Here is a 20,986-nt window from a genome sequence, read left to right as displayed (position 1 = left end):
AAATACAAGCTTCAGAATTAGACATGGTCTGTGCTTCCCACAGGACTCACAATCTAAGAATGTGGTAGAGACAGCGGGATTGGTGACAAACACATAAGAAAAAATGGAACAATCAAAACAGTAAAACAACATAAAATATAAGGACAGAAATATGTTTCCTCCCAGGCAGCAACATTCCAGCTTTCCAGAAAAGAAAAAGCAGAGGCTTCTGATAATGGTGCTGCTACTTCCTGATATGGTAATTCTGCAACTTTTCTGAAAAGAAACTTTAACTTCCCTCAAATTATTATTATTATTATGAATGAAATGATCATTGTGATTTTTGTAAAGTGCTTAATAGGTGCCAAGCATTGTACTAAGCACTGGTGTAGATACAACAGAGCTTTGGGGTTGGAAACGCTGGAATTGTGCATTTCTTTAATCCTGGTAAATGGGTAAATGTATCATGCATGATGTCCAGGAATGTAATACTTTTTATTCTTATGCATCAAAAGGCACATTTTTTCTCCCCAAAAGGAATTCGTGTTTTCAACCATTGTTATCCACCTCTGCTTAATTTTTTCTCCGTAAAAATCAAAAGCTCACAAGGCAATTTTGCCATATTTTTGAAAAGGCAGCAGGAAAACTCTGATCATTGTACATCAATGTGACAGTTGCCTTTATATCTACCTTTTGATGCCTCGAATGAATTGTAGTAGTAAGTGAAAGTAATAGGTCACAACTGTATACTCTACCCTACTTAAAATTCTGTTTCTCAAGGTAAAACATAAAAGTTGCAGTATCATATATTTCTATGGTCAATTTATTTCATAATTTACTTGGTTTATTTGAAGTCTCTGAGCTCCTAAAATGTTCTAATACTGTTTTCTTTCTAGGGCATCGTTCTTTGCTTGGTGAAATCTTTTTCTTTTTACATTTTCAAGAGATCTCTCATTCTCACAAATTCAAATCCACTCACTATTTCTCATTTTTTCCCTTTTCCTCTTGTCCCCCTGCTCTCATTCCCTTGCATTTCACACACATCACAGACATTGTTCCTGTTTTGGGACTTTTGTATCAATGCCTGCCTGTGATATGGAAAGGGAAGTCAGGAGCAAAGTAGAGAGGGAATAGATAGCATTATATCTTAATAATATTAGCTCTGGAAACTTAGTCCAGGAGCAGGATGACCCTAAAATCCCTTCCTTTACTTCTGGAAAGAAGTTGTTCTCTTGTGACCCTCATTTGGGAGGAATAATTGTAGAAGAGTTCCTCATAAAATTTCCAGTAGGTTTCCATTAATTGTGAAGAAAACAAAACCCCTGATCAATCAATCAATCAATAATAGTTAATGAGTTCTTCCTATGAGCACAGCACTGTCTAAGTACATGAGAGAGTACAATATCTGGAGGGATTTAAGAATCTAACAGATTCATTCCCCACCCACAGTGAGCCTAAAGCCTAGAGAAGGAGGCAGACACTAAAATAAATAAATTACAGATATGTATGTAAGTGCTGTGGGGCTGGGAGGAGGGATGAATAAAAGGAGAAAGTCAGCGTGATGCAGAAGGGAGTGGATGAAAAGGAAAAGAGGGCTTTGTCATGGAAGGCCCCTTGGAGGGGATGTGCTGTCTATGCTTTTGAAGCGGAGGAGAGTAATTGTCTATCGGATATGAAGAGGGAGGGCGGTCCAGGCCAGAGGCAGGATATGGGTGAGAGAGTGGTGGTGAGATAGATGATATTGAGGTACAGTGAGTAGGTTGCCTTTAGAGGAGCAAAGTGTGCTTGACTGACTTGTAGGAGGAGAGTGGGGAGGTAGAAGGGGGCAAGGTGAATGAATGCTATAAAGCTCATGGTGAGGAGTTTCTGTTTGATGTGGGGGTGATTACTGAGTTAAGTAATGGTAATAGTAGTCACAGCAACTCAGAGCATTTATTGAACTCTATTTAGTGCAGTGCACTATACTACGTGATTGGAAAGTTGGAAAGTAAAGATTAATGAAGTGACATATTCCTCACCCACAAGAAATTTACATTCTAACAGGAGAGCCAAAGAGATGAATATTTACACATGGAGCTGGTCAAAATAATCAAATTGAGCGCATGCAAACACACGTGTGCATGTGTGTATAGATATATATATATACATATATACATAAATGAGTGCTAAGGAGGGTATAAAGAAGCTTATAAAGTGACTTGCTCTTTCCTATGTTTCGCTCATTCGGACAAGTCTCTCAATTGCCTAATCCTCTCAATTTTTCTGTCTCATCTATTGCTCATGCCTCTCTCCTTTCCTGGAAAACCCTCTCCCTTCAGTTTCATCAAGTTATATCTCCTGACTTCTTAAAATCCCTCCAAATTAAATATTGTACTAAGCAGCTCTGTACTCAGTGCTCAGGGCTGATGGCAATCAAATCACTCACATTTTTTGTCTCACCGGGGGCTCACAATCTAATTCCACCAGGAGGTAGTCCATGATTAATCCCTCTCTCTTTCCCAGTCCGGTTTTCCCCTCAGCCCCATCAGCATTCATATGCATTTAACTGTTTAACTGCTCCATTTAACCACTTAGCTATATAGTCCATTGTGCCATAATGTATGTTTTCACTTAGCATTAATGGATGGAACATAGCAGCAGGATTAGGAAATGGTCTTCTGACAATGTCCGGTCTTGATAGAAACTGAAGCGGTGCTGAAAAAAAAGGATGCGTACTTTGAAGAGATGCCAGACATGAGATGAATAATGAAACTCAAGCTTTCCTTAATGAGGGGCTTTTTCAAGACTGAAATTTGAGAATGGATTAGATTAACAATTCTCACCCTCCTTTAACCTTTGTTTCATCAGTTTATATTAGTGTGTCTACCTCAATGTACTGTAAATTCTCTGAGGGCAAGGATTGCATCTACACTTCTTTTGACATGCATATAGAGAGCACTCAAAAATATTCCTGAAAATAGGAATAATGATGATGATGATGATGATGACTTTGGGCTTTCCCGGGGTCATGAGAGATTCCCTTTCCCGCTATCATTATACATTCAAAAGTCATCATCCCTGACTTGCAATGAACTTTGGGAGAAGGTTGGAAGAGGTCTTTCCACATTTTATTTACAAATTTAAAGCTACATCTTTGAAACTTTACCAGGAAGATGATAGTTATATTATTTGGCAAAAATCACAAATAATTTTTAAAAAATGAGTTGTTGTTTCATTCTCTGCTTCTCTCCCTCTCCCCTCCCTTCCCCTGCCCCTCCCTCTCCAATTCACTGTTGCTTGGAAAATTTTCTGTTCTGGTGATAGTTTATTAGGCATCCCATTTACATTACAAGAGATAAGCTGTCCTATAAATGCTTGCAGTTGGTTTTTTTTCCCAATTTAAGCCAGACTTTTTAAAGATATTTAATTAAATTATTAAACCCAAAAGGAGAGTTTGAAATGGAAGATAAAACATCCTTAAGACTTATGCTGGAGGTGGATAATTTGTGACAATTCTTCCTCAGATGAATTGATATTCTCTAGATTATCCGCTTCCAATAGAAAAAAATAACAATTAAGTCTGGCACAGAAGCGAAAGGCCAGAAATGTAATGAACTAATTCAATGAGTTTTTCCTAGGGGATCTGATTTATATCTAGTTAAGCTAGCACTGCATGTGTGTCATGGGATGAAGAAATTTGCATTCAGAATGATTTGGATATTTTACTAAAGATGAAACAGGATCAATTCATTGTTTTAGAAAAAAGTGAAAAAGAGAAAGGTATTTGTCACATAAAACAAAATTAATATTGCCTGAGAGGTAGGAAGCATTTGAATTCCCTTTACTTCGGGGGATATTATATTGGACAGAATGTTAATGATGGAAATGTTGAAACACAAGGGAAGATACTCTGTTTCTCCTCTGGCCCCTTGCCCACATTCTCTTTCTGGCCTGGAACTCCTTCCCCATTTCTGTCTGCCTGTCAACCACTCTCCCTATCTTCAAAGAACCATTAAAAATCATGTCTTCTCTAACCGTAGGACTTGACTAGCATTTCACTTCCCCACTCTATTCATCTCTGTAACCCATGTGCACTTCAGCATGTACTCTTTAAGCCCTTGTGTACTCCCCCTACTGCACTTATGTATATATCCTTATACTCTGTCTTTTCCTTGCTCTGTAAGTTATTTTAATGTCTGTCCTCTCTAAAATATATGCTCCTTGTGGGCAGGGATCATGTCTATCAACTCTATTAATAATAAAAGTAATGATGATGATGGCATTTGTTTAGCGCTTACTATGTGCCAAGCACTGTTCTAAGTGCTGCGGAGGATACAAGGTGATCAGGTTGTCCCACGTGGGGCTCACAGTCTTCATCCCCATTTTACAGATGAGGTAACTGAGGCACAGAGAAGTTAAGTGAAGTGCCCACAGTCACCCAGCTGACAAGTGGCAGAGCTGAGATTAGAACCCATGACATCTGACTCCCAAACCCGTGCTCTTTCCACTAAGCCACACTGCTGCTTGGATTATACTCTCCCAAGAACTTTCTGCACACAATAATAATAATAGGTGTGATATTTGTTAAGCACTTACTATATGCCAAGCACTGTACTGATTGCAGGGGTGGATTCAAGCAAATCGAGTTGGACACAATTCCTATTCCACATGGGGCTCCCAGTCTTAATCCACATTTTACAGATGAGGTAACTGAGGCCCAGAAAAGTTAAGTGACTCGCCTAAGGTCACATGGCAGACAAGTGGTGAAGTGGGTTTAGCACCCAGGTCCTTCTGACTCCCAGATGCATGCTCTATCCATTAGACCACACTGCTTCCTCTAGGTTTCATGCCCTAGTCAATGACCATAGACTGACCGTAATGAAGGAGTGTTTATAAACACTCAACATATGATGCCTAACTATGGTTTTGATGTCTCAACTCTGATATGCCTAAGCCATTAACTCTGTACATCAGTAGAAACAGGCATTTCAATGTATTGATGCAATACAAAATTGGGATTTTGGAGTTACCATAATCACAATTGATAATGGAATAGATAGATTGGATAATAGAGAAAAAGAGAGAATGAAATCGATATATATGATTTTGATATTCAGGCTCCAGTGTGATTTCTAGCAGGTATGCACATTTAGAAGAGTAATTCAATAGTGATAATTTGTTGACTAGTGCTATTAGTGTTACTGATTGAAAACTGCAGTGATTTTGTTGGAATATTTAGAATATGTCTTTATTTTCCCTTGATTTTCTACTGGAACTGAAAATCCATCTCTTTGGATAAATTGGCTTTGAGTGATCAACTTTCAAAGAGCAATCAATCAATGATGTTGATTGAGTACTTATGCTGTGCAGAGCAAAAGTACAATGCAATAGAATTGGTAGATGTGATGCCTGCACACAAAAAGCTTACAATCTATAGTTAAATCACTGTATAAAGATTATAAAGAATGAGAGTAGGTAATATTACTTATGAATGCATTATGGATGGTGTTTAAGCCCTCTCAGAGAGTAATTATGTGTGGTATTTTTATGTGGCCAAGTCAAAATGTAGTCATAAGAAACTTAATATGATTTTATGGTAGGAGATGCTTGGAAAGTAAAATTAAGCAACTGCTGTAGTGTAGAAAAGACAAAGAACACTTTGCAACAGATTCAATTTTGAAAAGGACTGCTGGCCTCAAATGGGTAGCAGCTTGGCCTAGTGGATAGAGCATGGTCCTGGGAGTGAGAAGGACCTGGGATCTGATTCTGGTTCTGCCACTTGTCTGCTGTGAGACCTTGGGCAAATCACTTCACTTCCCTGTGCTTCAGTTCTCTCATCTGTAAAATGGGGATTAAGACTGTGAGCCCTATATGGGACAGGGACTATGTCCAACCCGATTATCTTGTATTTATCCCAAAGCTTAGAACAGTACCTGGAACACAGTAAGTGCTTAACAAATATAATCATAATAATTATTATTAATAAAAGTATGAAGTAAATTTTAATTGTATTTATGAGCAAATCCTTAAGATTTTTCACTCATGTTCCTTATAGATCCATTTCCAAGTGATTGTAAATAACTCAATATTTGAAAGGAAAAATGAAGTGTATTTCTTCTAGATTCTAAGACAAATATATTTTTAAATACTTGCAGAATGTTTGGAGGGGTTTTATGGTATTTGTTAGGAGTTTACTATGTGCCAGACATTGGACTAAGTGCTGAGGAAGGGAAATACAAGGAATAAGGTTGAACACAGTGCATGTCCCACTTGGGGCTCACAGTTTTAATCCCCATTTTTCAGATGAGGTATCTAAGGCACAGAGACGTTAAGTTACTTGCCTAAGGTAACACAGCATACAAGTGGTAGAGTTGGGATTAGAACCCAGGTCCTTTGGATTTACAGGCAAGTTTCTGGATGGCTTTCTTTTTAGTTTCACTGAGAATCATTTTAGTTTCTTTTTTGTCATCATATCCGAAAGACAGTTACTCTCCCCAGATTCAAAGCCTTACTGAAGGTACATCTCCTCCAAGAGGCCTTCCCTGACTAAGTCCTCCTTTCCTCTTTTTCCACTCCCTTCTGCATCTTGACCTGCTCCCTTTATTCATACCCCCAGTTCTCAGCCCCACAGCACTTTTGTATAGATCTGTAATTTTATTTAATTATATCATTGTCTGTCTCCCCCTCAAGACTGTAAGCTTGTTGTGGAGAGGGAGTTATGTCTGTTATATTGCTACACTGTACTTTCCCAAGCGCTTAGTACAGTGTGATCTGCACACAGTAAGTGCTCAATAAATACAATTGCCTGGTTGACTAATATAATAATAACTAATATAGGGGAAGCATTGTGGATCAGTGGAAAGAGCCTGGGCTTTGGAGTCAGAGGTCAAGGGTTCTATTCCTGGATCTGCCACTTGTCAGCTGTGTGACTGTGGGCAAGTCACTTAACTTCTCTGTGCCTCAGTTACCTCATCTGTAAAATGGGGATTAACTGTGAACCTCACGTGGGACAACCTGATTACCCCGTATCTACCCCAGTGCTTAGAACAGTGCTCTGCACATAGTAAGCGCTTAACAAATACCAACATTATTATTATCATCAAATATAACCAGATAAAGATGCTTAAAATCTTTGGTACAACCTGACCTAACAAATTATTTTACCAGACACCCTTGAAGATTGAAACAGAATACCCAAATCTCATTACAGGTGTTTGCTTGGACGATTATTTGGATTTTGTGAAATGGTATTAAGAATGGGAAACTATGCATTGGGGTGGGGTTTTTTTGGCATTGTATTTTCTCAATCCAATCTCAAAAATTAAAGTGTAAGTCAATGGATAGACTAATGTGGGTCTTCTGATAAACATTATTGGAGGCAACTCTGAAACAAAGCTCTCATGTACATCACAAAGGGAAATCCCCAGGAATGTGTCTGTTGTCAAACTCGATTAGTCTCATCTCTGAATGAAACCCATTCCTTTTTTCTACACTGATTCAGTCTGTCAATTAGGGTCCTCATGTCAGTTTACATATCATGACTTGTCAGGCTTGTTGTGCCTGGGAGTAGCTCTCTGTCTTTTCCTCTTTGAAAGTTTTGGATGTGGCAGTGAGAAACCATATTTCAGTGTCATCATTGCATATCTAGGTGTGCAAAACGCTGTTATATGTCCTAATCCTAATTAGTTGATTTTTTTTGACCCAACTACTGATTTATCATGAATAAAAATAGGACAAGTTTCATACATGGAATTTGAAGGCACTAGGCCATTTTCTGTTTATTTCATTTGTTTTTAGACCTGAATGCTTTAGGGCTTATGTTTTGAAACCTTGCAGAAAGGCATTAGCAGATTTGCAAGATCACATTCATATTTCTGTTGCATGTTCTCAAGTTACTAGTTTGATCTTTTGTATACAGTAGCCTCCTAATATTAGGGTAGATGATGATGATGATTATGAAGATGGTGGTAACTGGACAGTAGTTAGTGGATTAAATGAGGCAATTTAGTGTTTGTATTGCTTTAATTCCTAGCATTAAATAGACATTTGTTACCCACTGCAAAATGGGTGGATGCCTTTTCATAGTCTAGGCTAATAACATAATTATGATACAATATACCTGTTACATTACTTTGCAGTGTTTTGAATTTCAATGACTTGATTTAGTTTCTAGGAATATAGCTACTATAGCAAGGATTATTTTTCTGCAGAGCAGTCAAATTGAATTACCAGATTAAAATCACTGGTCGTTTTTGTTTCTTATGGATGAAAGACACATTTCTTTTAAAGACCTTCTATAGTGATCCCCTACTGATGTAGGGGTGTGTATGTGTGTATGCACATGCACATCCATATACACAAAGATGTATCATCCATCTATACAAAAATGTATGAGGGAAAAGGCATGGCAGAGTGGAAAGATCTGACATGCAGAGATTCTGGGTTCTGGTCCTAGCTCTGGTACTGGTCTGTTGTGTGACTTTGGTAAGCCACTTTACCTTTCTGTGCCTCAGTTCTTTCATCTATAATATGGGGATACAAATAATAACTGTTTCTTCTTATCTCATGGGAAAGTTGGAAATATAAATAACATAAAAGCATTTAAAAAATAAAGGCACTTTACAATGTATTTAAAGCATATCGTTAGCACTTGCTAAGGAGCACAGCTTTTGTCCCTAGAATCCTTTGGTGTCACCCTAAGGAATCAGAAGCCATAGATGCCCAGACCCTTGGGTAGATCCAATATAGCACAGATTATGATTTATATTCCCAGAAGGCCTCATTTTCCATTCTCTGTTAGAAAACTACAATTCCTTATCATAGCTTTGCTTGACTATGTTTTTGACTTCTCCCTAGTCCTCAGCCTTCCCTGACTAATGTATATACCCATAATGTATTTTAATCTCTGTCTCCCCCTCTAGTCAGTAAGCTATTAGTGGGCAGGGAGACTATCTAGCAACTCAAAATACCAATACCTGTTCTCTCACAAGTGCTTAGTATCATGATCCACCCAGAGTAAGTGCTCAATGAATATCATTGATTGATTGATTAAGCTTCTTTTTCCCTGAAGGCCTTCTTCTACGTCAGAAGTTTTCAAAGGTTTTCATCTGGTGGCTAACCCTAACCCATTGCCAGCCCTCCACTGAAAACTAGCACAGAGGAAGGAACAGAGGAGTTATTAGAAGAGCTGGAACTGGAATGGAAGGAGAGAGGTGTCATGAGGCAGTATGCAAGGGGCTAAAGCCTTTTTCGGTGTCATCAGAGGAAGAAGAGGTTGTTACAAGTCATGATACTGCTACTTTTGTCATCCATTAGAGCTCTGCTTGTCACAGCTTCTTAAACCTTCCACAGACTGGCATCGTGTCCAGTTTGAAATATGATCCTGACCTATGAAATCTTCTACTGAGCAAATTTCCTTTTGATACTTTAGCCTGCAGGGGCCCCCTTACTTATGTGGGTGCAGATTTTTAAATGGCTATCATGTGCTCGTGGTAGATGATCCTTAAACAGAATTTCCCTTGTTTCTGGGTAAACTTTACAAAAACTAATGTGTCCGGAAAACAGCACTGAAAACAGCACTGCTATTTCACAGCAAATACACCGTGTGTCTCTAATCCTCAGAAACAAAGAGAAAACTGTGGAGAACTATTTAATTCAATATTTTGTCTTCCAAATATCCCAAATCAGACTTTTGAAACACTCTCTCCTCTGGCATTTTATGATGGCAATGAAATCGTTAAAACTATTGGCGTTTAAGTGATCTACATTAGTACAAATTTAGCTCCTCATTAAATGGAGAAAGTTCAACATTTTCCTTCAAGCTGCAGTTTCAGGCTGACTTAGTGGTAAAATGAGTGCAGTAATTCCCACTGTGAAGGCTATCTTCCAAATCAAAAGCATCTGAAGGTTCATTTTAATGAAAGCGAAGATTCTGGAGACTATAATAGAAGCCTTGAGAACAGCTGAAGGAAGATCTTCTAAATCACCACAGTCTGGGGATTTTTGCATCCACTGAGATCTCTTGCCTCAGTCAGTATTAATGATGGAAAAGTAGCATCCTGTGTCACCTTCATACTGGTAAAATAAATCCAGAGTAGCTTTGTATATAGTGGTAATCTTTAAGTTATCTAATTTTATACAGCTCATTCTGCCACCAAATATAGTTAGAAAGATATTAACTCACAGTCTGAGATGTTAACATTAAGGTTGGGAGGCTTGAATATTCATTCAGATTTTGCTAATATCAGATATTACCTGAATGTCAGGTGGATACTGGGAAACAAAACCCACTCTATTTAGGTTATGTTTTGAATTCCAGGGCACTTGACTTAAAGGAGGCTCTAAAGAGAAGATTGAGTGAATGACTGGAGGCTTCAAACTAAGATGGGATAGGCTTGAGAAAAGGCTTGTAGCTGGGGAAAAGAGGAAAAGGATGGAAGAGAAAAGCAACAAAGACAAGGGGAGAAGAAGAGTTAAGGAAAAAATATAGAGGGGGGAATGGAGAAAGAAAAGGGGAGAAGAAGAGATAAGGGAAATAAATGGGGGGGGGGTGGCAGGGAAATGGAGAAAGAAAAAGGAGAGGGTCCAAAAGGAAGGGAAGTGGGGAGGGCAAAATGGGATAGAAGGAAAAAAGACCACTGAGGAAGTAGGCCATAGGATGAAGGAAAATTGTTACTTGCTTCTTCCACCATATAATGCCAATACTAATTATATAGCATTTATTAATCATTTATTATTTAAGTAGAAACAAATGCATTATAATCAAACACAGTAGCCTGTAGTTCCTTGTGGGCTGGATTAACACTTATCAACTCTGTTATATCATACTTTCCCAAGTGCTTACTAAAGTGCTCTGCATAAAGTAAGCACTCAGTACATACCATCGATTGATCTTTTGATTGATTGATTGAACAAAGTCTCAATGACAGGCTGGTCACACAATCTATCATCTTTCCATTTTTCAGATGAGAAAACAGGACCAGAGAAGCTAAGTGACTTGCCCAATGCTTCAAAGTCAGCCAGTGATGCAACTGGGAGTACAAGATGGGTGTCCTGACCCACCGAGTCTCCTACTCTTCCCACTAGGCCATACTTAGAATGTACGACCCAGGCAGAGACATGAATCAGGGTGGACCGGCTCATCTGGATTTTGCTTTTCTCCTTTGTTGTGACTCCACTGAAGTCCCGAGACTGGTTGTAGCAAGCTGCAGCTGCTCACCTAATGCTGGGCCTTTACTATCTCCATAGTGGACATAAGGGCCCTGCCACATTAGACATGTCACACTTACGGTGGAATAATGGTGAGTCACGGTCAGATGAAAGTTTAATGTGGCCTGGATGGACACAGGAAAAATACTTCCCTGACTAGATTAGTAAACCATTTATCCCCTGCTGTGTGTTCCCCCTTCTTCTGCCAGGTACTCTTTGATGCTACTTTGAAAACAGACACAGCGGAAGAAAAGAGAAGGTTCAGGTGCCTCTGAAAGTTTGTGCTACCTGTGCCTTTGTCATTCCCTGAAGCCTGTGGGGATATCATTGCTGAATATAGCTCCACCATATCATTTTGGTTCAAGCTCTTTGGATTCAAATCCCTTTGAGGTAGATTTCATTTACTTATCTGCCTGCTCCCAGTAGGGTCGGGAATGAAGGAGAAGAGAAAAAGATGTTATAAAGCCATCCACAGTTCAGCGGTGTAGATTCCCTGCTGAACTTACCACTGGCAAATGTGGAACTGCTGCCCTCTGAAAAAGGCAGGTCATCAAATGACTGATGAGAATTGAAATTTAGTGACCTTCCGAGAAGGGAAAGACAAGGAATTGTGAAATTAGTGCAGTAGCAGTCACAGTGTATAAACTGGCTGGCCGGGATGAGGGAGTGGAAGGCACTTCCCTGGCCAGCATGGTCCAAGGTCACCACCAGAGACAGCTTTCCTGCACTCAGAGTCAGCTTTCCAATAGATCCTCCCCTCCAGCATCGGAGCATAGCAGTGTAGCAGAAGAGGGCAGGTCGGAAGTCTGAGGACCTGGTTTCCCATCGGAGGTGTGCCCCCCTGCCCCCCTTTTTTTAATGATATGTGTTAAGCGCTTAATATGTGCCTGGCACTGTACGAAGCACTAGGGTAGTTACAAGTTAATCATGTTAGACCCAGTCCCTGTCCTACATGGGGCTCACAGTCTGAATCACCATTTTACAAATGAGGTAACTGAGGCACAGAGAAGTAAATTGACTTGTCCAGGGTCACAGAGCAGAGATATGATGGAGCTGCAATTAGAACCCAGGTCCTTCTGACTTGCAGGCCCTAGTTCTATCCACTAGGCCTCGCTACTCCTCCCTGCCCTCCAACTGCTATGTGATTGTGGACAAATCATTATTTTCCCTGTAGCTCAATTTCCTTATTTGTAAAATGGGATAATAATACCTACCTTTCTACCTACATACCAGTAGAGAAGCAGCGTGGCTCAGTGGAAAGGGCACGGGCTTTGGAGTCAGGGCTCATGAGTTCGAATCCCAGCTCTGCCACTTGGCTGTGTGACTGTGGGCAAGTCACTTAACTTCTCTGTGCCTCAGTTCCCTCATCTGTAAAATGGGGATTAAGACTGTGAGCCCCACGTGGGACAACCTGATTCCCTTATGTCTACCCCAGCGCTTAGAACAGTGCTCGGCACATAGTAAGCGCTTAACAAATACCAACATTATTATTATTATTATTAGGTTGTAGAGAGCAGCAATGAAAGTAATGTGAATGTGCTTTGGGAATAATTGTGCATGTGCTGTTTAAAAACTTAGGTATGACTATCATCCTCCTTTAGACTTTTGACCCATACCCTTCACCCTCTCCTTATTCTAGGCCAAGAAAGTATAAAGGATCCTCACATGCTCCCTCCTGGCATCCTTCCTCCTTAACTATGACAGCAAGAGTCAGGTCAGGGTCCAGAGGTCTGAATGCTGGTCACCATTCAGGTGCTGCATATAGTTGATAACAGAATGGGTGATCCACCTGAGGCGGTGATTTCCAACCTGAAGCTTGCCTGGGAGTGCCTGACCACCTCTATGAAGTCTGTGAGGAAATGCTGGTATCTGCTTATTACCAGGAGATACAGAGGTTCTCAGGGGTCAATAGAGTACTTGTCTTTAATTTCAAAACATTTTGGTACACAAGAGTAAGGGTGAGCTTTGGAAAATCACATCCAGGTCCCTACTGGATTGTTAACATGAATTTCAGTTGGGAAGGACATTCCACACCATTTGCTATTTTGATAGGGTTTTGACTGAAATAGTAGATTCTGTCATTGACTAAAATCCTTGATTTTACCATAGAAAACAATATTCAACAAAACTATGCAAATGGTGCAGTTACAACAGAGCATGTCAGACCGCTGGGTATTTTTTTTTGATGGGAATAAGCACTGGGAAATGTCAAGGAGTGTCAATTATAGCAATGTTAGTTGATGAATAACTACTAACCTTCTCACTTTTGATCTCCTCCATCTCACCTCCAACCTCTCGCCCACATCCTACCTCTGGCCTGGAATGCCCTCCCTCCTCGTATCTAAAGGATAATTGCTCTCCGCCATTTCAAAACCTTATTTAAGGCACATCTCTTGCAAGAAGCCTTCCCTGACTAAGCCCTCCTCTCCTCTTCTCCCACTCCCTTTTGTGTCGCTCTTACTTGCTCCTTTAATCTTCCTCCTTCCCATCCCCATAGCACATCTGTATATTCTGTAATACATTTTTATTTATATTAATGCCTGTCTCCCTCTCTAGACTGTGAGCTCACTGTGGGTAGGAATGTGTCTGTTGTTCTATTGTACTCTTCCAAAGGCTTAGTACAATGCTTTAGATGCAGTAAGTGCTCAATAAATATGATTGAATGAATGAATGAGTGAATGGACTAAATGATTCCCTGTGCCTTTCGTTTCCCTCTAGGAAAATTCATACATAAATTTAAGATTGGATTATCCCACTGAATTTTCAATGGGACTTTTGAATTTATGGGATCTGACTTTAAGTTCCTATCTAATTCACAATGTTTGCAAGTTGGACAAACCAAAGACTTCTGAGCATCTCATCACAAAGAGATGAGGACTTAAAAGTTGCAAGTATTTAGTTGCTTCGTCTCCTCTTTTGGAGTTAAAATAAAAATGTCTGGAGGTAAATTCTGACTACTCCAGTTTCTACAGTAGGTTTGGGGAATGTCAAATCTTAAATTCTTTCACATTTGAATATGTGGATATTCAGCAGGCCAAGAAATATGCCACCTTGGATTCTGTTTATGAAAGAGTTGTCGGTTCTTTATACCATTTGAGAATTATTATTCTAATTTTGGAATTTAAGCACTTACTGTTTGAGTGCTTAACTGTCTTCTAAGTACTAAGGTAAATACAAGAGAATCAGATCAAACACAGTCCCCATACCAAACAGGTCAGGAGGGAGGGAGAATGGGTATTTTGAGGAAACTGAGCCCCAAGGTTGCTAAGTGACTTATCTGAAAGCACACAGCAGCCAGTGGTAGAGAGGGACTGGAACCCAGGTTCTATAAATCAATTAGTGGTATTCATTGAACTCTTACTGGGTAAACAGCACTCTAAGTGCTTTGGAGAGTAATAATAATAATAACTATGGTATTTATTAAGTGCTCACTGTATTAGTAAGTGCTCAATAAATACTTCTGAATGAATGAATATTCCAGATACTGTACTAAGCTGAGATGCTGTACTGGGGTTGATACAAGGAAATTGGTTTAGGCACAGTCCCCGTCCCATATGGGGTGCACAATCTCAATCCCCATTTTGCAGATGAGGTGACAGGTTCAGAGAAGTGAAGTGACTTGCACAAAGTCATACAAAAGATGAATATAATACAACAAAGTTGGTAGACATGTTCCCTGACCACAATGACCTTACAGATTAGAGCCTATGTACCAATCCCTGCTCATTTTACCAGACCACAGTTGTAACTCAGATCCAAGATTGGGGCAAGTGGTGGGAGGTGATGGTGGTGTGGGAATTATAATAATGGCTGTGGCTAGTGAAGAAGAGGCAGGATGACATGATTGGCCCATCCAGAGAGCATGGTAAGTCATTTGACTTCTCTCTGCCTCAGTTGCCTCATCTGTAAAGTGGTAATTAAGATGGTGAGCACAGGGACAGTGTCCAACCTGATTATCTTGTATCTATTCCAATGCTTAATATGGTGCCTGGTACAAAGAAGTGCTTAAGATATAACTTTTTTTTTAAAGGTCCTCTAATTCCCAGGCCAGTGCTCTTTTCCACTAGGCCATGCCACTTCTCCTAGTAAAGAAGTTTCTCTAATCATTGGTTGCCTCATTATTGGCAGGGGAGGGTAGGGGTCTCTCCTTCTAGACTGTAAACCCAGTGTCGGCAGGGATTGTCTCTCTATATTGCTGAATTGTACTTTCCAAGTGCTTAGTAGAGTGCTCTGCACATAGTAAAGGCTCAATAAATATGATTGAATGAATAAAAGAGACAGGCAAGGTGGGGGGAAAATCTGGCTCTCATGACTGTCTATTTTCTTTTCCACTCACCTTCTCTATCCCTGATCATTCTGCGCTTTTCATGGCAAATGGCATGGTGGATATTGATTAGCCACAGCCATCTGATTCATGCACATGAGTTTCTGATCATCAACAAACATCCTCAGAGCATGAATGATAAAGATATTACATAAGCAAGACTGGGTAGTAAGAGCAAGCATGTTAATCTTTTTTATCCATTTTGTCCGTGACTATTTTAAAAAGTTTTATGGGAAGAAATGACAGGTTAATTATAATATAGAACTGCATCATACTCTCCATGAAAAGTTTCTGAAGCTTATAAATTGTATGGTTGCCGTTAGTGGAAACAACTTCAGAAGATGGCTGAAGGAATGTAATAAGAAGGTATACAGCAATTTACAAAGAAAATGACAACTCACCTATGCTGGAGTTTACATTAGCAGACACTTGAACAACTGAAGATATTTTAAATTGGCTGTCACGTTAAACAATGGAAAGGCTGATTTGCATTCCATTCGATGTAAAACCCACCAGCCTTATAGTCCTGGGGCATAGAAGCAGCAATTTCACTGAAAGTAGAGAAAAGAGCATCTAAGCCTTTACTATTACCAGAGCTTTCTCCTCTAAAGCATGGCCAGCTTCTCTCTCTCATCTGAGGAGGCAGCTCCTTGAGGCTCTCATTGGCTTGCCCATGAAAGTGGGTGGGGCCTACCTTGGGCAAACTCTGTGTCAACTGCAGTCAGAATGGCTGAAATTAATTTCCCACCTCCCAGTGCTGCTGGACTAGGTTCTGGGCCTGTCACCCAAGGAGAGGAAGCAGTAGGAAAGGGTAAGTTGTGGGATACTCTGGATGGTGGCATGGAATATCCTGGAATTCTGGTCAAGTTATGGCTCCTGAGCTTACCCCTGAGGTTGACGTTTCGGGAAGAATGGTGTGGCACACGTCTCTTTTGAGCAGTTGCCAAAGATTTCTTATAAGAGATTCAGGACTTATTTTAGCTACTCAGAGGCCTCTTTTAGGAATTTTCAAAACTTGGTTTGACTCAGTTCAGATGCTTAATGTGGTTGGAATTTCTTTTTTTTTTTTCAGTCCAGAAAACATGAAGACATACACTCCAGTGTCTAATAGGCTGAGTTAGGTTTTACAAGTGGGACTTTCCAGGCTATCGAAAGAACCCCGTCTTCCCATGGGGTGAATGAATAGGGACATGTACAAGGACTAGATTGCCTTTGGATTTGTTCCGTTTACTCACCCCACCCTCACAGCACTTATGTACATATCCATAAGCAGTGTGGCGCTGTGAAAAGAGCATGGGCTTCAGAATCAGAGGTCATGGGTTCGACTCCTGGCTCTGCCACTTGTCAGCTCTGTGACTGTGGGCAAGTCACTTAACTTCTCTGTGCCTCAGTTACCTCATCTGTAAAATGGGGATTATCTGTGAGCCTCATGTGGAATAAACTGATTACCCTGTATCTGCCCCAGCGCTTAGAACAGTGCTCTGCACATAATAAGCGCTTAACAAATACCAACATTATTATTATTTATGTATTCATATTAATATCTGCCTTCCCTTTTAGACTGCTCCTTGTGAGCAGAGAGTAACTGATAACTAGGTCCTACTGTACTCTCCCAAGTGCTTAGAACAGTGCTCTGCACACATTGCATGCTCAATAAATATGATTGATTGACTTAATTTGTAGTGGGAGAAAAACACAACCAGGACTGGCCATAAATAAGGGAAAAATAAAGGTCTGGGAGGAATCAGCAGTCAATTATATTTAAAAATTAAATGTGATCCTTAGGGGAATAACAGGAAATATTTTTCCTTCATACTCAGATTCTTTAGAAGTCCTATGGAGTAATATTCAGAAATGGGTTCAGAGTAGTTTTACACTCATTTTGGGAAGGGAGAAGGAGGGGATCCCAACCCATTCCAGTTGAACTAAAGTGGGACCAATTAAGGATCTTGCTTTAAGTCAGGGTGGCAGGAGGGACCTACATCATATGGCAGCAATAGTGAAGGCAAAAGCAGAGGGTGTTTTAGCAAGAAAGAGGTGGAGGCAGTCTCAGGTGAACTAGCTTGGGATGGGTATTAAAGCAAGGTTGAAGAATACATATTTCTGGAGAAAATGAAAGACAAAGCTAGAAAGCCCATATGCTTCAGAGTGTTGGGGAACAGTTCTGCCAGGAGACAACTAGCTGGAATCTGGAGGTCCCTACCAGTCTTCTTCTTCAAGTTAGCTGAAATAAATCCTTTTCGAAGGCATAGAAAACTGATTTCAGTTAATTAAAGGCATTTTTATTAGTCAGTGCTATTTATTGAGCTGTGTATAGAGATCTGAACTGAGCACTTGGGAGAGTAAAATATAATAGAGTTAGTAGACAGGATCTCTACCCATAAGGAGCTTATAACTTTTGGGGGAGACAGGCATTAGTACAAATGAATAAATTATGGATTACCTACCTAAGTACCCTACCTAAGGTAGGGAGAGCATCAATCCAGGAACCATTTTAACATTGATTTAGCCATCCACACCTATATTTAGTTCAAATATTTTGATAGTCTCAATCTTATTTTCAAATAAAAAATCTGTGAACTTCTGAATTACAGATCCCAGAGCTATGGTGTACTTTGTCACAAAAGGTAGAAATATTTCAATAATCATTCAGATTCTGGAAAGAGGCTACTCTCTGGGACTTGTCAGTCATGTCATTCCTCCCCAGTTTGGATGATTTAGGAACCTGTAGCTAATGGGTCAGGCACGTGTAGCCCAAGTGTGGTCCTGCTTTGCTACTATTTCCTGGGGGCCTTCAGATAATTTTTTTTAATGAATCTAATCACTTTATTTTTTGCAACTGCCTCAAACTCAATTATGCTATCTCTACTCTTGCTTTGGGTGGACAAGGAAATTAAACACAATTAAAATGATCATCATATTTCATTTTTATCTCTTGTCCATTGAACACAGGGAACCTGTGATGAGGAGGAACGAGAGATCCGGTTGCTTGAGAATTTTGCTCTAATTCACTCAGTCAGTGGTATTTACTGAGCATTTACGGTGTGCAGCACAGACAGGCAGGGAAAATACAGTAACACAGATTTTGTAGAAATGTTCCCTGCCCACAAGGACCTTATTGTCTAGAGACTATACTTTCTAGTTCAAGCAAAAACAGCAACAGAGAGTGAAAGTCATTGACCTTGAAGGATGGGCAATATAGCTTTGGAGGCTGGGGAAAGGAGATTGTTTTGGGAGCTGAAAATTTTATGAAAGAAGAGTGGGAGTTAAGCCAGCACATGGAAAAATTCTGGAAGAGGGGTAGGAGTGGTATTGAGGAATTTGTTCAGCTTGCATTTTTGAAATCACTTGAAGGATTGTCATGGAAGATTAAGAGGGCAAGGGGACATAGGAGCAAGCAACATATAGCTGTTGGACATTGATATGGAGAGATCAACAAGAAAGCATTAGACAGAATAAAGGAGTGAAATCAAAGAATCTGACCTTCAATGAAGGAAGAAGATCTAGGTTGAGTTGATTTGCAAAGAAGGGAATTGAAGAAGTTCAGGGGAGATGTGGGTAGGTGACGAGGCAGCAGTGCAGAAAGCTAGGTTATGAAATAATATGACTTGGTCAATGGATCAGATATGTGAAAAGATTCATTCATTCATTCATTCATTCATTCAGTCGTATTTATTGAGCATTTACTGTGTGCCAGGCACCATACTAAGCACTTGGGAAGTACAATTCAGCAACAGGTAGAGACAATTCCTACCTAACAATGGGCTCATAGTCTAGAAGGGGGAGAAAGACAACAAAACAAAACAAGTAGACAGGCATCATACTTGTAAACGGATGTGGAGACCCTGGAGAGATTCAAGGAAGAGCTATCAAAAAGAAAGTATTTGTGTTATTGTATTGTGCTGCATCTTTGGTCATCCAATTGAAGGTTGGAAGGGGACATTCTAGGGAAGGATGGGGGAAACTATACTTCCCAGCAAGTAAAGTGGCTGATTAGGTGGTCTCAAGCAAGCCAACTCCCTGCATTGTCTTCATATCTTTCTCTTTGTTCTCCAGAGTCTGATCGGTGAGGAAAAGTTAGGTAGCAAGGAGTCTTGAATAGTGATCTGTGAATCATTCTTCCTTCATTGCTTTTTCTCATTGCTCCACCTTTTATAACTCTGTTTTCTCTCCTTGTGGGCAGTGATCATGTCTACCAACTCTACTGCATTTTTCTCTCCCAGACACTTAGTACAGTGCTTTTCACACAGTAAGCACTCAAATACCATAAATTGATTGAGTCTCCATTTTCCCCTCATTACTGACAATTCTCAACTTCAAACTTTCTTTTTTTCTTTTTCTTTTGTATTGTATTTGTCAAGTGTTTAATGTGCCAGGTTTTTAAGTGCTGGGGTAGATTCAAGCGCTTAGTACAGTGCTCTGCACATAGTAAGCGCTCAATAAATACTATTGAATGAATGAATGAATACAAGGCTGTCAGGTTGGAAACAATCCCTGCACCACATTCATCTCTATTTTACAGATGAGTAACTGAGGCACATTCATTCATTCAATTGTGTTTATTGGGTGCTTACTGAGTGTAAAGCACTGTACTAAGGGCTTAAGTGAAGTGATTTGCCCAAGGTCACACAGAAGAACCAGTGGCAGAGTGGGATTAGAACCCAGGTCCTTCTCACTCCCAGGCCCTTGCTCTGACCTCTAAATCACACTGCTTCTCGTTCCGTTTCTCTTGAACATTTTCTGCTTTGCTTTTTCTTACCCTTTCATTTGTTTGTGGTTTGCCCTCCTAAGTTTGCATCCAACAACAATGTGATTTACTTTAAGTAACCTTTGGGAGCCCTCAAAGTGTGGAAGATGAAGCAATTCTCTCCCTCTTGTCCCTTGACTTTTCCTTCTTTGCCTCTCCTCCCCTCCCCCTGTTTCTTGTTAATCACTAGATTTTCTGGATGAACCTGAGCAAGTCACTTAACCTCTGAGCCTCAACTCTGATTGCTGCTCATTGAGTGAATTAGGAGGTTGCCTAAGGCTGTGGTGCTTGGTGCTGTCACTCACACAATACCTCGCCCCAATTAATTTATTTCTTAGGAACAAAACACGACACACTAAGCTCAGGCTCAAAAGGGCACATTTTACATGCCTATAGATAACTAAAGCCATATTTGTTAATTTGTTATTCTTCTACTCTTTTCATATTTAAATTGTGATATGTTTGTAATTGCACTGCTGGAATATGGTTTAATTACTCATTGCCGTTCATGCCAGCCACTGTGTATGCTAGCTTGATAGTTTTGAAAGGTTACTAAATGACGTGGTTTTTTTCCGAAGATCTTTAATGTTCTTTATTATACATTTAAAAATAAATCATTTAATTACTGAACAGTTTGTTCTCAAACACTAGATCCTGCTGCAAAAGGTCAAAAAATGTCCATTACCTGAGTTTTTGAATTTGGATTAATTATTAGTGTTAATCGTAATTAGGCTCTATCAAAGCACATT

General features: G+C 39.9%; 1 protein-coding gene across 2 annotated transcripts in view; it reads left to right on the top strand.

Annotated features, from left to right (window-relative positions):
• PRKG1 (protein kinase cGMP-dependent 1) overlaps positions 1-20,986 on the top strand; it is a 1,170,280-nt gene that overhangs the window by 255,343 nt on the left and 893,951 nt on the right. The gene's annotated exons all lie outside the window — the stretch shown is intronic.

The sequence above is a fragment of the Ornithorhynchus anatinus genome, chromosome 3 (assembly GCF_004115215.2).
Source record: "Ornithorhynchus anatinus isolate Pmale09 chromosome 3, mOrnAna1.pri.v4, whole genome shotgun sequence".
Lineage (NCBI taxonomy): Eukaryota > Metazoa > Chordata > Mammalia > Monotremata > Ornithorhynchidae > Ornithorhynchus > Ornithorhynchus anatinus.
This window is presented reverse-complemented; position numbering and strand designations above follow the sequence as displayed.